The sequence below is a fragment of the Paramacrobiotus metropolitanus genome, unplaced genomic scaffold (assembly GCF_019649055.1).
Source record: "Paramacrobiotus metropolitanus isolate TYO unplaced genomic scaffold, Prichtersi_v1.0 Parri_scaffold0000041, whole genome shotgun sequence".
NCBI lineage: Eukaryota > Metazoa > Tardigrada > Eutardigrada > Parachela > Macrobiotidae > Paramacrobiotus > Paramacrobiotus metropolitanus.
The window spans coordinates 62,125-75,124 of record NW_026570261.1 but is presented as its reverse complement, the minus strand read 5'-3'; the positions used below and the strand labels follow the sequence as shown (position 1 = coordinate 75,124).

At 50.0% G+C, this 13,000-nt stretch overlaps 1 protein-coding gene across 1 annotated transcript in view; it reads right to left on the bottom strand.

The window, feature by feature from the left end:
* LOC129590713 (uncharacterized) overlaps window positions 1-13,000 on the bottom strand; it is a 98,773-nt gene that overhangs the window by 38,555 nt on the left and 47,218 nt on the right. The gene's annotated exons all lie outside the window — the stretch shown is intronic.

Here is a 13,000-nt window from a genome sequence, read left to right as displayed (position 1 = left end):
TCGACGAACGGAAGTTCGACATCCATTCCTGGTGTCGGAACCGGAGACGGCGCTGCTTCTGTTGGCGGAGCTTGTCTCGTCGGATTCGCCAAGTGTTGTTTGACGTGGTCCAGGATGGATTGGAGGGCTTCCACGAGTCGATCCTGGTTTGGTCCAGGGTCTGGAATTCCCCATGAACCGATTGCGTCGGCATAATCGAGCTCGATTCTCAGATCCCGATCATCTTCGATGAGGTTGGTTTTCTCCGACTTCGGTAGGGTTTCGTTCAGTCGGTGGTTGAAAATTTCGGCTAAGTCCTGTCCGGCTTGGCAAATCACCTCCATGTTACCGAGTACGTTATCCATCGGCGTTGTGCCTACCAGAGTCATCACCGCTGTTGTAGTCGGTGCTGGTCGGCGAGGTGGTGACGGCGTCTTAACCCGAGTGTATTCGGGTTCCGCGTCGAGAATCTCCGTGATTCTCTCTACGGTCGACCTGAGTTGTCGTTCTTCGACGTCCGTCGGCTCCTTTCTTCCGAGGAGGTTTTCTGCTTTCTTCATATACGCCATCAGGTTGTCGATCTTTTGCTGTGCCGCTTTGATGGCTTCCGCGTCCGTCGGCGTTTTCTTTATGTATAGTCGCTGGAGGTCCTCCAGTAAATCCCATCCGTCGGAGATGACCGATCGCATCCGTTCTCGGCGGATCTTACGCATTGTTGCGTGCATCTCCGATGCGGATGACGTCGACGGTAATGTTACCGGTGACGTTCTGTCGAAGTCCTGTGGTCGACGTTGATTCCGACTGAAGTCCCTTAGGCTGTTTATGCCGTTCTGTACCAGTTGAGAATGGACTCCTGGTTCGACCTTGCCTGGTTGTATCAGGTTTCTCACAAGTTGTATGTGAGTGGCGAACTCATCGGTTATCCTTTGGACGTTCGGTTCGAGTCCTCTTGCAGCGCGTTCCTGTATGCGCTTCAGGATATCTTCCGCTTCCTGTATGGCGATTCTTCCTTGGACAATTACGGTGTCACTTGCCAGTGTCGCCAGCGTTACGGCCTGTGTGGTCGTCGTCGGCGTTTTGGCTATATCTAAGTGCACCTTCCGTTCCTCCGACTGGATGAGGTTATCCAGGTCGGTTTGACGATTATACAGTTGTTTGTACTCGTCAAGCAAGGCTTGGAATTCCTGGGGGTGGTTATCTCCCGTTGGAAGGGTGGCCATCCGTCCTCTGGTGTCGTTTGACCGGGTGATGACTTCCTCCCGTTCCCGTTTGAGTTCGGCTAGTCTTCGGACGCGTTCCGCGTTCGACATCTGGGAATCCGATGACTGTGCCCCGTTGACGGCCTGTGTGGTCGGCAACGGTGGCGTCGATATCGGTGAAGTCCTGATATCGCCTGGCGTAGCCGTCGAACCTTCGGTGTTGAAGGTCGGGAATTTCTCCGACCAGCTAGCCCTATCTATGCGAGCCATGGCCATTCGGAGTCGGCTGTCGTCCTCCTTTGTTGAAGGCATACCGGGCTTCATCAAGTCTTCAACTGACCTTATGTCGTCTATGAGGCCATTAATCTTGTTGAACTTGAAGTTAAGGCTTCCGGGCCAGGCATGTTCGTAAATGCCCTGGATGGTTCGCTTGCCGGTGAGGATGGCTTTCCATGCTTCGGTTGGCTGGCCGTCCTCTCTAATTCGGATAGTCATGGCGTGGTAAGTCGGAACCTGTTGTTCGGCTCCTTGTGGGTCGGCTTGGATCATCTGTTGGATCCGTCGGAAGTGCTGGTTCAGCCGGATAGCCTGGTCGTCCGTGGCCGGGTATCCGGGTGCTGAAAGTTGTCCGACCAACTTAATGCTCTGACTAAGGGCGCTGATTCTAGTCGCCGTTCCGTCGACAGTTGCCTGGGTCTGCCGTGTCATTATCCATCGGTCACGAAGTCGTTCGCCTCTGACGATGGCGGTCTGTACCTGATCCAGCGTTGGTATCGGTACCTGGTTCGACCGTCGTTCAGCTGCTTCCAAGTTACGGATCAGCTGTGGATGTTTTTCCGCTCTGTTGCGGATGTTCTTCATCCTGTTGCTGATTGCTGTCAGCACGGCTGCTTCGGTTGGCATACCGGTTTCCCAATATGATCGGAGCCACTCTATGTGTGCTCTGATCGTTGTTCGGTCGTTGTCGAGTTCGACATACTCCGCGGTTCCTCTATCCGTATCTTCGAGTACGGCGTTGATCCGACCGATGACTATGTTAGCCATCCGCAGAACGTCTCTCAGTTCCTGCAATGTTGGGAACGGTTCCGCTTGTGGGACTTGTTGGGTCGGGTTGAGCTGTATGGTGGGGACCATAATCGGTGGCTGGTCCGGACCTATGTTTAGCTCCATCGTGGATGAAGGTTGGCGCATCGGGACGACTGCTTGTTGAGTCGACGTCGGCTGTAGCGCCCGGACTTGGTTGTCCCATTCTGTCAACTTCTTCGTCCAGTGTGCTAACTGGTTAGTGTTGGCTTCGAGGAATGCCGAGTAGCTCTGATGGGTTGGATCGAGTCCGGCCAGGCGTTTCTTCACCTCGTTTATGTGGTAAAGCGCTTCTTCGCGTTTCTTCGCTGAGTTGTCCAGCCGAGCCATGCGGATTTCTTCGTCGATCACTGCCTGTGTGGTCAGTGTCGGCGTGTCCGATGGATACAGGGTTCGTTCTCTGGCTCGTATCTGCCGCTCTATGTTGGCCGCGTAATCAAGCTGTTTCCGTTCCAGCCGGCTTATTTTGTCGAGTTCCAAGGAGTAGTTTTCCGTGGTCGCGGGAAGCTTCGTATAGCTCATTCTGAGCTTTACTGCCTCTTTCATATTTTCCTCCTTCTGGAGTCGCATCTTTCCGATCTCCAGAGACGGTGTTCGGCTAGTCGTCTGTTGGGCTGCCGAAGTCGACGTCACGGTCTGTGTGGCCGTGGTCGGAGTATCTTCCTCCAGTCTCTGGGCCACTAGTCGGGCTACCGCTTCTTGGCAGATTCGAAGGCTTTCTGCTTCCCGTTCGGCTGCTACCGCCTGTTGTCTGGCGTGTAACTGCCGATTATTGTCATTAATGTTGACCTGGTGATTGGCGATCTGGGCCCGCAGCGCTTCCCGGTATTGGGTCAGGTTCGGATCCGTCTGGGAGGTCTGCGACAATGCCTGTGTTAGCATTGCGATCTGAGAATGGGCCATTTGCGTCTGATAGCGCAGTTGCTCGTCGGATATTCCGGAGTCAGTTACCGGTGGAGGCATCGACGTTACGGCCTGTGTGGTCGTCGTCGGAACAGATCCTTGTGGGTTCTGTCCTCCAGTCTGAATCCGATGTTGGTTCAGTCTATCCAGCAAATACGTCGTTGCGTTCGGATTTGTCCAGAGATTCTGTTGTCCCGGATGTCCGAGCTGGTTTGGCGAAATTGGTGGAGAGAGCGGTCCGACTGGTGTCATCAGCACGGCCCTCGGTGGCGAAACAGTGTTGTTCGGACCGACCATGCTGATTGTCGCCAGTCTGGTCGGAGATACCATTCCCGGTGTTGGGGGTATCGGTACAAATCGCATCGGCGGTCCGCTGTACGCCATGCTACTTGGCGCCATTGTGGGCGTCGTGTAGATTGGTCCAGTTACGTTGACCATCCCTGGCGCCAATGTGGGCGCCGGGTAAATTGAAACGGGTGTGTTCATGAACCCTGGTACCGTTGTTGGTACTGGGTAGACCGGTCCAGTCATCATTGTTGATGCTGGACTGATCGGTCCGACTATTGTCGTCGGCACTGGCCAGCGGTAAGGTGGCATTTGACCATGTGGGTCTGCTGCCGTTACCGGAGTCGTCTGACTCGCTGTGCCAAGATTCCATAGGCAGCCGGTGTCGTCGACCGCCGTATTCGGTGGCAAGTTCTGCTGTGGGATCGGGCGGTACTGTGTCCGTTGTTGGGGTGGCCCGACCGTAAGACCTGCTAAAACGTTAGCTGTTACGTTAGCATTCGGGTTTTCTACCTGCGGTAATGGCGTCTGCATGGCCGACCGCGAATTATCCGATCGCGATGTCGAGCGATGAGAAGGGTATGGGTGCGATCGGTTCGATCCGCTACCGCTGCGTCCGCTGTTGGATCCGCTAGAAGGTTGGTCGTGTCGACGTCGGTCTGACATGTTGTTCGCTGTTAAGGAGAGGAAATACGGCGCGTTAGAATTCTACCAACTCCCGTACATTCAACTGAAGATGTTCCGGTCAACTGAAGAGGTTCCATTTCGACACCAAAAGGTCCATACCTAGCTACTGTTGAGCTACCTAAGTTAGGTTCTTAGAAAATTTTAAGTTTTACTCCTATGGCCCTATGACTGAGTCAATTCTGTTGTGACTGCTGTTTTGGGTGTCTTGGATTTTGGTATTTTGACTGGTTTTTCCGAGTCTGCCCGTCCTTCCGAAATTCGTTCAAGGATTTCCTTATGGGCTTCATCTTCAGCGACTTCAGTTTCCTCCAGCATTTGTTGTGCTGTCAGCTTCGGCTTCTTTGCCGTTCCATACTTCCTTTTAGGCTTGGTCGGTTCGACTGCCTGATCGGCTACTACGACGTCCGTGGTCGGTGCCGATGTGTTGGACTGGTCGACCTTCCGTTTCGTATACTTTCGCTTCGGCTTAGTCAGTTCGACTGCCGAGTCGGCTGCAACGGCCTGTGTGGTCGGTGCCGACGGGTCGGTTGTCTTAACCGTCCTCTTTTTCCGAGGTGGTTTAGTTGCCGGTTCTTTCGTAGTTTGGTTCGGTGTTTCCGACTTGTCCTTCGATTCCTTCGGTTTCTCCGTGGTCGGTTGGACTATATTTCCTGCCGGTTCTTCCACTGTTGGTTCCGGTTCGGCAGCTATGACGTCTTGCTTCTGCAGTTCTTGCAGTGCCGGTGTTTCGAAGTCGTTCGGTGGTTTCTTCCGAGGTCGACCTCGTTTCTTCTTTACCGTCGGTTCGGCTTTATCCGTCTGGTTGGTCGGATCCGAAGGTTTTCGACGGTTTCGTCCAGTTTTCTTCGATTTTCAGTTGCTTTCCCTTTGTGAGGTCGGCTACTGGACCGGATGATCGAGTTACCGGCCGACGTGTTACGGCTGGGCAACGTTTTACTCGGTCGACGGCTACCGTATCTTCACGTCCGTCTTTGCATCGAAGGAGTAAGTTATTTGGGCCAACGTAGTTGATGTACGATACATAATGTCGCAGTCTCCGTGTTTCTGTAGAGATACAGCAGTTTATATAAAATATAAAATATCGCTGTTTCCGTGTTTCTGTTGGAATACAGCAGTACCCCAGTTATTTAAACAATTCCCCATCGAAACTCAACATGCGTACGAAACAGTTCACTGGTGCCAGAAATGTAACGTTGTACAGACCGTGCTACTTCTGCCATACAAATTACAAGCTTTTAAAACACTGGTCACAAATTTGCTTTTGAAAACCCTACTTGCTAATTTCACGACAGTTTCTTTAGTGAACTCTGTTATTCCCCATATTGGCCAAACATGGTTGCTGGAATCTTTCTGTTCCCAACAGCAAAAAAAACTAGAAACAACCCCTCTATCCGAAATAGTAATGTGAGCTTCACGAATGTTCTTAATTGAACCGTAGCCACTTCTTGTATAAAAATGAGCAAAATATTAAAATCTAATGTTCGTTTCCTCGCCAACTGTCAATCCCACCTAGTATTCCAAAACAATTCATAAAAAGTGAACCCTTTGCATAATGTCGGTTTAATTTAACTTTCATATGCTAAAAGCATTGGGTGAAGGCTCAGCATATCCCCTTTATACCACCTTTGGCTCCTATTACCACCTTTCATACCTCCTTTGGTTCCTAATACCACCTTTTGCATTTGACTCCCCATATCACCATAATTTTTTTTTAACTTTTAATAAAAAGATGAGTTGAAATATTTGTTGATATTACGTTTTATAAAAGTTCAAGGTTACAATATTACAAGATCATATTACCGGTAAAATTTTAAAAATTACCGGTGTTTTCTTGAAAAATTAAAAAATTTCCAAAAGGCGCATCAGCTCAAGAAGATCAGGGAGCGATCCAGATCATCCTTTGATGTATGAAACAGCTTCCTTTGCGACGTTCATGATGTTCCACGAGGCGTTCACACGTTATCAAACAGAAACCTTTATGGTGTTCAACGGGTATATTTGTTAACAAACAAACGCTATCCCTTGTGCCCTACTAGCTCCCAGTGATTCTGGTCTAGGAAAAACAGTGAAAAGTTACCACCGTCATATCGGTATGCCACAACACTCGAATGGAAATTTGTGAATTTCCGTTGCGCCCACAACACTGCTTGCAAAATGACAGACGCATCACGCAGGAATATTACGCACACAAAAGACACGTAATGTCCGGCCCACGTGCGGGTGGCCGCCGAAAAATTCGGACCCGCCGCCGCACAATTAACACACCGGCAACGGAAAGAACACCCAGTAAGAGCAATGAAAGCAGCCCTAACACGGGAATTGACGCTTCCTGATCCAACCAGAACCAGAGGCCGGCTTAAACGAAAACGCTCCGGTGAGATCAGCACGTTCAACCGGAAAACCGGGATAGATACTGGTGCTCTGGTCGTATGGTGAGAGCCAGCAACCAGTCGTCCTTAAACGGCCGGCGGAGCGCACCATTACCCATTATGTTCGGCACAGATCCGGTAAAGTACATTGTTTACGGTCACTACGTTTTGGATCAAGAAGTGCAACGATTGGAAGCCGGACAGACGATTTCGCCAGCAATATTGTGGGCAATTTCTGATTTTTTTGTTGTGAAAATGGAGGTAGGGGAAGTCAATGGATTTATTCCCCCGGCAAAAAATGCACGACCGGAACTTCACTGGACTGGATAAGACTGAGCATTCAAATTCACTTCAATGGCCTAAACCATTTCTTCGCGTCAAACTGGAATGTAGACGGGCAGGAAGTGGTACTGTATGACAGCTTGGGCTATAAGCTAACTGACCAGGCCAAACTGGAACTTTGGAAGTTGTACGGCCGTGATGAGCCGGAAGAGCAGTTGCGAGTACGGTACGAGAAATTACAAAATCAAAAAAGCGGTGTTGTCTGTGGACCATTTGCTGCCGCATTCGCATATGACCTTTTCCACAAAAGAAGCCCGGCAGAGACATCGTACACCGGCAAAGGAATCCGAAAATGGATTCTAGAATGTTTCGAGAAAAAAGAACTACTTCCACTAAAAAGACGCGCCGGGCGTCAGGCCGAGAGAATTGCCAATCCGGGATTAGATTTCATATCCGCTATAGATGCGGCATTGTACGAAGCGAAGCGTGTAGATATGGATGTGGCTGCGCAAGCTAATCATTCAATTATTCCAGATATTAGAATTTGACAGACACGTGCAAATGTTAAGTAATAAATAAATGGTGGTATTGGGAGTCAAAAGTGGTGTGCAAAAGGTTGTATTAGGAGCCAAAGGTGAAAAGGTGGTATTAGGAGCCAGAGGTGGTAAAAGGTGGTATACGGAGCCTTCACCGAAACGGTGGTCTTTCGAATAAAAGTAAAACGATATCAGTCAAACATCGGACGGACCCAGCGCACTCTGGTGAAACAGACCGCCATTTTGTTATAAATGAATTGTAAATCAGCGCACGAAATATGGGTATACAGTTTATCATGTTATGCAGTACACACATGTGTTACGTACATTTACTTACCTAATTGTTAGTGAACCATTCTTCAAGAAGTGATTTTTAAAAAATTCGTATTAATTTGCTTTTTTTATCGAATTTTTATTTCTAGTAAATCCCGTAGTAAAAGCGTGCGCCAAACCGAGGAGGTCAACCGGCTTAAGTACAAGTGATCCGGACAAAGAAAGAAGTGGATATTCTGCGCCGGGAATTGGAGCAGACTGCACAGGCACTCTACACCTCCGAAACGGTGTCAGGTCACCTACAACACATTCTAGGCTGGAATAACGAAGAAGCCGAGACCTACCGGGACGAACTGTATCGGGTGAAAGGTGGCCTCTAACTGTGTGAGTCCCAACAATCCGTGCTGATTTCTGCTTTGGCAGACCAGTTGCAGCACGAATGAAAGCTTTGAACCCAGCTAGACTATAGCCTGGCGGAGGCCCCGAATGTTACCGAAGCACAGCAGACAGAATCGCATACCTAGAACGATCCGGTGGCGAACTACCTTCTTACCATACTTACCGGGGCAACGACTAGTATCAGTCTCAAAAGATCTACAACATCCTCTGGAACGACAACGCGGTACTCAACCCCGGAAGTATACCGAAAGCTAACATGGCTTTTTTCTTTGCCGGGACAGGTTGGAGTTGATTCGCTGATCGAAGCCCCACTGCAGGCGCCGGTTATCCCGCCGGTCAACGTTGGACCAGAGAAAGTCCAAGGCAGTATCGCATGTGTCGCCGACCCCAGTCCCAGCCACAACGGCGATACAACGTTCAGTACAACGTTGTATTCAGTACAACGTAAGCAGTTCAACGTGCTCAACGCAAACCAAAACGAGTGCGCTGGTACCCTCCACGTCTTACCCGACAGACGAGACGAACTCAGCCCACCAACCAACGACAGCACTACATGCAGCAACCTCCGCATCGGGAGTACGATTACCAGTTGAGCGGATATACTTTGGTCCTTCCGTAAGGGACCCCGGCAGACTGCACCTAAACTCTCGAAGAGCTGGGAACAGTCACACAACACAGTCGACCCCACGACGGGTAGACAGCGCGGTCAACATGACCCGGCAAATATGCCACTAACCGATCCGGACCAACAAGGCCGGGCTCATCCACATTACAAAACCCGCCGCATTATGGGGCACTGGGAGACCAGCATGGCGCGTGGCACCACCCAATCCACATGGCAACGCTCAAAACCCACCAGCCGGACGGGGACAGGCGTCACCTGCGCTTCAATCGGCTAACCCGGAGCGGACTCGACCAAAATAATTTCAAACCCGGCCCCGGCAGCACAACAGTTTCCTCTGGTAGCCCAACCTCCACAGCTCTACCCGGACAGAGACACGCACGAAGGGTCTTTGAGGAGGGCTACGAACAATGAAGAGATCGCTTGCAGGAGCGGCAAAAGTTTACGATGAACCGGCCTTTTCAACCGCTCGAACTCAAAAAAAATTCGATCGGACCTTCGAACCAGCCCGACCCTGAGGTTGCAGATTGATCGGTAGTGACCGATTTACTCATGGTGCATTAAATGCACTTTGCGACCTATAACGGTTGCGTAGGACATTTACTGTTTTTGCCCGGCAAAAATTTCTGAAACCCGGAGCTTAACCGGACTGCCCGCCGCTGGCAAACTAGGGCGACCAGCGTCAACCGATCGTGGACTTGTCTCTCCATTTTGAACCGACGGTTAGCGTTCGGGTGTGGACTTCTAACGGACTTATCAGGTCTGCAGCGAGATTGAATCGGAAACACCGTACAAGATATCCGAGAATTGGCGCCTCGGACTCGGTTGCACCGCACCGCGACAGAAAACCCCACGGAGACTCAATCATCGTGGACGTCATCCTACTCCTAGTCGGAATGAAGTCTTAGACAGATTTTGTACTTCTCTAACCGACGAAATTATAGTTTTCTATTTAGATCTGCTAACAGATCTCTTTTTGCTTGACTTTTAATGGGCAATAGCCGCCAAGATAACAATGATTGCAAGCGACGGTACACTACGTGAAAATGACGATTAACGAGTTAATTGATGTTAATGTTAGCTGGAGGAAATGTGCTCCCGCTCTTTCTCCTTCCGCCGTGCGCAGCAAGAAACCTGAGTCTGTTGGTGGCGCTGCGCGCCGCCGTGGCCCTTAGATCAAAGCGGCCGCCACCAGCACGCGCATTCTGTTTGCGCTTGGCACTGTTCGTGTGTTCGCTTTGATTCGGCATTTCTCATTGCTGTCTGTCTTTGCTCCTTCGATATCGTGTGCGGCGAGTGATCTCTGTTCTTTTGCCACCCGCCACACCCTGCTGTTTTTCTTCTGCTGTTATTTCGCGTTGCTCAATAAAGGGGCCTTCGGTTGCGCAGGGCACTGGTCGCTCTCTTCCGCCGACCCCGGTCGGCCGGCTTCTCGCTGACCCACGGTCACCGCACACAGTCGATTACAGAGAGCACCAGCCTCCCAGCAGCCGGGGCTCCAGTGCCCCAAGTGGATTCCGGCAGCGGTAACATTAAGTTAAAATTTGACTTTTAATTTGCTTACTGGAATTGCTATTAGACTTTTGCTTTTTTATCATTTCACGCTGCATAACTAGTTCATTTTTTATACATTTTATTTTCATTTTGTTCTCCGAGCCAACAGAAGTGGAATCTACAGCGGCTTAACGAGCCAACAGGAACTTCCACACTTTTTGGCGGTGAGATGCCGAACGCCAGGGATCCGGAAGAGAACATAAGGACGGTCACCAAATGCCGAACTCCCGCTGCAGAGGACTTGTACCGGCGACCACTATCTGATCGTCGACCGGAGGGCACAACACAGGAGTGGTGCAGAGTCCGCGTATCCTTCGCAGGAGCTTGGTTCTAGCCCAAAGGCATGTGAAGCGCACTCACGACTGTGTGCTATGGCCGCTGTACACAGCGTACGCATACATGCCGTTCCCCACCTCGTGGACGTTCGTGTACTGCTGAACTTCCGCCTGTACGAATATACCCGCATACGCTGAGCCATTCAGCGCTCTCATTCTTCAACTGCAACATGATTCAGCGTTCTTCGCTTGCGTTGGTTCAACGAGCTCAGCCCGCGCACAGGTTAGGAACGTGGATCAGTTGGCCAGGCACGACTTAGCCTCCCCTGCCATTCTGCACTACATTACGAACACTCTACGAGCAGCGTCGCAGATTCTATGCATATCGCCGCACTGGCTCTTTGTCCTTTCCCTCCCGCATACCGCGTGACATTTCCCTTTATTTATCCCAATAAAGGTCCTTGGCGTGACGTCTTTGTGCTTGCATGCTACACATCCAAGTGGTTAATTACTCAAAAACTGAGGTCTAACAGAATTAAACAATGAGCTGGGCCCTGGGGCTCACGTTCGGGAAAACAACTCCGCTACTCAGCGGCTACCGAATTTATTTTGGCCAAATCGTTCGGCAATCAAAACGCGCTCCGCGAAATTTCTTCCGGCAAAACCTCTGGTAGGCAAAAATAGTTCCCTTACGAATGATCTTCCGGCTCAATTATGATGCTATGAACTTACTTACAACTAAAATGAAGCCACCCGACCGGATGCAGACATATGGTCCGGAAGAGTCGCTCAGCATCGCGCTCAGGAGAATCTGTCAGACGTTGAAAAAAACTGTTCCGTAAAAATATTAGACAGTAAAATTACAAGTCCCAAGTGCAGTCGGCAGCGAAACCAGGTTCTGGCGGTTGCGAACACGGTTATATACTAGGGACGAAAAGAGTTTCGTTCCATCCGGATCGGGCTTTCGAGACGCTCAAGAGAAATTCCACAGCGTTGTTGCTAATGTTAATGGTAATTCACTACACACCATTTATTTTGGTAGCCGAAGCATGTAACATAAAACTTTCACGCCACTTTTCCATGTTTACTTCGAAAAGGACATCAATCCCAAAACTGAATAGCAATCCAACGCAGTTCAACCTGATCTAAGCAAGCTGAACCCACTCTACCTAAACAAAACTGATGGAGCAAAGCCTTATTTTAGGTTTATTTGTTATATTTTCCAGGGCGGAAAAATCGAACCACCGGCTACCACCTGTGATCCAAAAGTGATGTTGGCGATCGTAATGATCCGATCATTCAGATGCGCTATAGACTAATGCTGCTGGGTTGGTGGTTACGCAATGGCAAAAGTTACTGTACCAGGTGTTTTATCGTAGTAAATTGTAAGTTACATTGGCAGGAATCTCAGACACACATAAAAGTCCGACTGTTCGTCTGGGAAAACTGGCGCCATCAGCGTAACTGGGCTTTAGCAACACGTTTGAATGCGATCCGGCAAAAACGATTGGCTACTAAAATATGTGATCCAACAACAGGCTCCGACAAAACAGCACTTTAATTAACACGATATATTGTAGTACCCACTGCAACAAAATTGGTCTGGCAGCAAACAAATGATCTTCCAAGAATGTGTAGCTACGAAATGCTGACCAGCAGGCTGTCTGGCGGTAAGTAATTGTATAGAAAAAACGTAGGGCTGTAATTATACACACCCATAGAGAGCTCGAATCCGAAAACCAGTTTCGGCGAAACTGCCCGGTTGCGAATGCACAGTCCGGAAGAAAGCTCCGGTTGCGCTAACGCGCTCCGGAAAAACAGCTCGGCTACATATATTTTGCCGTAGAACGGTCGGCCATTGGAACGGAACGGTCGGTTGTGCATCCCAGCAAAACCTCCTGGCTGTTGGTATGTCGCCTGGCATGAACGTCTAACTGCAGAAACCGTTTCCAGGGAAACTGCCTGACTGCCCACGCAGTCCAACGAGAGCACCGAGGTTTAGAAAATTCTCCAGACCAGTTTGCTGGAACTGGTTACAGGCGACTCTCCCAGCTCCTAAATAAATGGTCTTGCACATCCGGCTGAAGAACGCACGACGGAAACATGTCCGGCTGTGGAATGCGAAATCACAGTTTGGCGAGCGTCATACTGGTGTCAGAGAAGAAGGCTCTGCACACACGACAGCAGCCCCATTCGCCACCTACCTGGTTGGCTCAAGGTCAAGCACAAATAGCTTGATCTCAGCCACAGTGGCTGTGCTACCTCGGTAGCCAGCGGTTCGATTCCGGCGCCCGCTAAATCGCCATTTTTGAGAATACCTCACGGAAACGCCTCCCCTTCGCTGAACTGTCACGGACAGCTGTCTTATGGCTGACTCTGTGACACTGCGAGAGCTCATCCCAAGAAACCTCCTGAGCTACGTGTACTGTATCTGCCCGATGAGGTTGCACCATTTGGTCTGGTATACGGAAATCATCGCACACGCTTCAGCACATACCCAATCCTTAAACGTTTCTAGGGTCGATTAAATTTTTTTGTTGAAGTTTATAGACGT